Here is a 4,787-nt window from a genome sequence, read left to right as displayed (position 1 = left end):
CAAAACTCCTATGTTTGAGGCCTTAAAATCCGCTGGAAAAACACGGACTGGTTGTGACAAAACACGTACATTTGGAGCCAAAATGCCATTGTAAAACACAGATATGTTGCTACACCAAACTCATGTTTGTAGCCTAAAAAGCCGCTGTAAAAACACAAATGGGTTGCTACAAAACACGTTTGAAGTCTTAACAGCCACTGGAAAAACAGCAATGACTCGTTAAAACAACCAGTTTTGTTTGTTGTTCTTGAACAGTGGTCTGCAGCTTGGCAGGCATCTCACCGAGGTCACACACTATCCACTGTCCCCTCCATCTCCCAGTCTGCATGAAAAGTACAAATGTAACCTGTGTGTGGTTTCCTGAAAGAAGCAGTGCCAAGATTTTCTGGGTAAATAATGTGGATGTTGTTTGTGTTCACATCATAAAATATTCAACTTTTACAGTCATGATCTGACATATCTGCAACTTCGATGAGCACACTTCAGAGAAGAAATGTTTTTGCCAATATCTGTGCAGAGTAGGCTGACAGTACTATAGTAACCCTATAGTAACCATAGTAACACATGTTCCAAGAGCAGTGTCTGACCTTTGTAAAGACTTTGTCGTGAGCGGGGTCGTAGCATCAGATATAGAAAGAGGAGGATGGACAAAGACGCATCAATATTTAATTAAAAACAAGGACAAAATTATGATTTCTGTGAGAGCCCTTTTAACATTTTCTTTTTATCGTGGACATCACTTAAAATATATCAAGTCTCTCTTCACCGAGCTGAAATTATGTCTCTGGAAAGCAGCTATTATCCTTCTCCTTGAGGTGTGTGAACTCACATGCACACGCTCAGGCTCCCCCTCCACATCTTCCTCTCTCAACAATGTACAGTAGCTCTCTTTCTCACTTCGCTCTCTTTAACTCTCTCTCTCTCTGCTAACAAGGAGAGAGTAAAGGAAGACAGGCCTGTTATGGTTCACCAGCTACGAGGCTAGTGAAATGTGAGAGGATGGGAGTGTGTGTGGTATACTGTAAGTGGGGGTATGTGTGTGACTGTACAGTAAAAGAAAAAGAGAGAGTTGGAATTGATATTGTGTGCGTGTGTGTTTGTGTGCTGGGGTGTGTGTGTTTGTGAGAGAGGAAGGAGGGAGAGAGCAGGCTGCCTAAGTCCAGTTTCCCTCATTGCTTTTTACACCAATTGATTTTAGTTTGACTGACAGGCGAGAGGAAACAGCACCTCAGCCTGCTGCTGCCAGCTTATGTGAATAACTGTCTCTCCATTCTCTCTCGCGCTCTCTCCCTCTCTCTTCCTGACATCCCTCCTTTCTTTAACTGCCCCTACACACACACTCACACTCCATCTTCCTGACCAACACACAAACAATAGACACAAATGATCGCCCATCACACTTCAGCTCCTCGTGACCTTTCATGAACTTTTCCACCCTCCTCATCAGGCATTCAGTTAGGTAAGGGGACACTTTAATAAGTAGACATACACCCCTTTCTGAGTGTGGGAGCAGTATATTAAAAGCTGCATCAGAATGCAGATAGGGAAATGAATGGAGAAGCGGTGGAGCCCGCCTGTCAACACTCCATCAGAGAAAAACATATCATAATCGCTCGGCGTCGGCGGGTGCCTGTATACCTTGTCGGCGAGCAGAGCAAGAGGGGGCGGAGAGTGAAAGACGCTTACAGTGGGACTGCTGTGTTGCCATGGCGACTGTCTTTGCATTGAATCGATAGGAAAGAGATGCTCGGATTTTGCACACTTTCCCTTTGCTTTCCTTTCTTCCAGTCCTAGTTTATTTATTTCCTGCTGCGGGCTTTGTTGCTTTCTGGTGCACGCACACAAGTATTTGCAAAATACAATAGGACTGTACATCCAACCACACGGCAAACAAGTTCAGACACATAGACAGAGGCACACATTTTGGGGGCAGTTAACTAAGGTTTTGTCCTTTTTCCTCCCCCTATCACCATCTAGTTTGCCATCTGTGAGATGATATAAAAGATCACATCCCTTGTGCTGTCGAAATAACATTTCCAGCAGTAAAACACAGTTGACACATACAGAATGGCAATGAAGGAATGTGAAGGTGGCGACGACTTTTGACTTTTCCTCAGGTCGCCTTTGAGGATTGGCAGATTGAGTCTCAAAGCCTTGCGTCAGGATCAACAAAGACCTCAGGTTCCCTTTCATTCTCTCCACTACAAACACCTCTTTTTTTCCCCTTCCCTTTCTGATGAGTAGATAATGATAAAAGTGTAAGGTCTTGTATGATGTGTCATTCCAATTATCCTTTGATCAAACATGCCTTTGATGCAAAATAAGACGGATGGCGAGAGATTAGCAGGTTCATATCGTAGAATTAGAATGGACAGAGAGGATCCCTGCGCGCGGGATCATAATGATGATTCTGCAGCAGATGCTTGATCACTGGGAACGAGTGTGTTTTATGTGTGAAAAGCGCTATGAGGCGTACATTTCACAGCGCTTCATGATTAACACAACTACGGCTGGAATGCTCGGCTAAAATGAAGCCCTCGCCATGGTAACAGATCAGTTTTAGAGCCTCATGCACTGTACCTATGCTTATTTCCATGACAACGCTCTACAGGCACCACCTAAAAAGCGTCAGCTAAGTGACAATTTCAGTTGGCTGATTTATTTTTTTTCCCAACTCAATTATCAGCTCTGGGTACTGAAATACCGCTTGTTCGTATTTTTGCTTCACTGCTGCAAATGGAGGAGGTGAGGATGAAAGTGTAGGCTGTTTTGTCTTGGAAACCTACTGATGGACATATTTATTCACGTAAACATTTACACACATACACAGAAGGCGCTGTCATATTTGTTGAGCAAATGGCTCTAATCACACAGACAGTACCTTTACTCCTACTACAAAGGGTTCAGTTCAGTCCATGCTCAGCAGGCAGCATGTGTGACAATGGATATGGGGGAGAGTGAACGCAATCCTGACAGGCTGAGTATGTAAACACAGGGGAAATGAGATGTGACCACTGTGGTAGTGACACTAACAGAACACCTCCATAAACGCAGCCGCAGACTGGCGTGTGAGAGGGAGTCAAAAAATAAATGTATTTTTCTGACTTCTGTTCTCAAATCTGTCGTCCTCCCCTCCCTGCCTTGTTCTCTCTTTCTCTCTGCCCTCATTTTGAAAACGGAGGGGGAGGAGGGGAGGGGTGGGGGATTCCATTTGAACAAGCAAGCCTCTGCATCGCTTGTGGGAGACAGCTTGACTCAGAGAGCGAGAAAAAAAAGAAAAAAGAGAAAGAAAGAGAGAGAAGGAGGGAAAGGAGGAAGAGAACGTGAGAGGTGTCTTCCATGCACCAGACGATGCCATCCTGAGCAGGAAAACGGCGAGTGCTCCGCCAATGGCAGCTCACGCCTGGGCCGACGCATGGAGGGTTTCCACGGCTACCCCCAGCCTTCCTTGCCATCAGTCCTTCCCATCTCCCTCCCTCCTCCCCTGTCTCTCTCCTCTGCCTTGGAATAAATGTCAAACGGCTGATCGACACACATGCGGCTGTGCCAAATGACCGCCATAGTTGGTCAATTTGTCAGGATTCACCCACGCAGCTGCAGAGAAACACACACATGCATGAACACACAGAGGCATGTTCAATAAGGCAGCTCACATACTCCCCATGATTGATGCCAGGTCTGTGGGGTGTTCATTTTAGTATTTGTTTTGTTCACGATGGAGCACAGTGCCCTCCTAGCTTCAATTACCTACAGCTATTGTGAATACACATAACATAGATCAACAAGCTGAATGTATTACAGACTAAACCCTGTGTTTTTGATATTAAATGACGATCTTGATGCAAGAATCATGGAAAATAATTTGATCTAGAGTACAGTATGTATCCTTTAAAGGTCAGGTGTGTACAATTTAAGATTTAGTAGCATCTAGCAGTGAAGATTGCAGATTTCAACCTGCTGAAACATCTCCTGGTTAGAATTCCTTCAATGGTTATTGTGTACGAGGTTTTAACCGGAAGCCGAATTATCCACAGAGGTCTCTTCCTCTCCAAAACAAATGGAGCCGGTGATTTAAACTAGTAAAAACACTGGATAAAGCAGTTTCACATTACAAATCAGTGTTTCTCTGATGCTGTTTGGCATGTCATAGAAAAAGCCCAGCACCTGCTAATGTGTGCTCACCTTTATTCTCTGATAACTTAAGATCCAGACGTTCAGGAGGCTTTTACCAGGAGCTAAATTATCCACTGAGGTCTCTTTCTCTCCAAACCACCTGATTCTGTGATTTCAACCAGTAAAATCACTAAAGAAGTTAAAAAATTGTTTGGTTTGTCTGTTCTGGGCTACTGTAGAAACACGGTGATGCAACATATCTCCATAGACGAGGACCATCTCCCTATGTAGATACAAACAACTCATTCTATGGTAATGAAAATGCAATGAATCCTATTTTCAGATGATTATTCACAAAAGAAAACATACTTATCATATCATATTCAATTTCTGCCAATATATCTTACTTAATCTTACACACTGGACCTTTAATAAAAACAGGCTGTTAATTTACATAGTGGAGTAAATATGGCTAAAAAGGTCCTTTAAATGTCATCCTACTCAGTTACGCTGTGTCATGGCACACTGGTCCAATCCACTATTGGACAGTCGCCACCTCCTCACTTTCCAGCTGCATCCACTTTCTATGCCAAGCCCCATGAATCAAAGAGATTTAATGCTCAATGTGTTTTTATAAAATTACATGTAGACTTCTGTCCAGTGCATAATATGTC

Source organism: Epinephelus fuscoguttatus, linkage group LG22 (assembly GCF_011397635.1).
Source record: "Epinephelus fuscoguttatus linkage group LG22, E.fuscoguttatus.final_Chr_v1".
In the NCBI taxonomy this organism is placed as follows: domain Eukaryota; kingdom Metazoa; phylum Chordata; class Actinopteri; order Perciformes; family Serranidae; genus Epinephelus; species Epinephelus fuscoguttatus.
The sequence above is the reverse complement of the archived record's forward strand: the minus strand, read 5'-3'. Positions refer to the sequence as shown.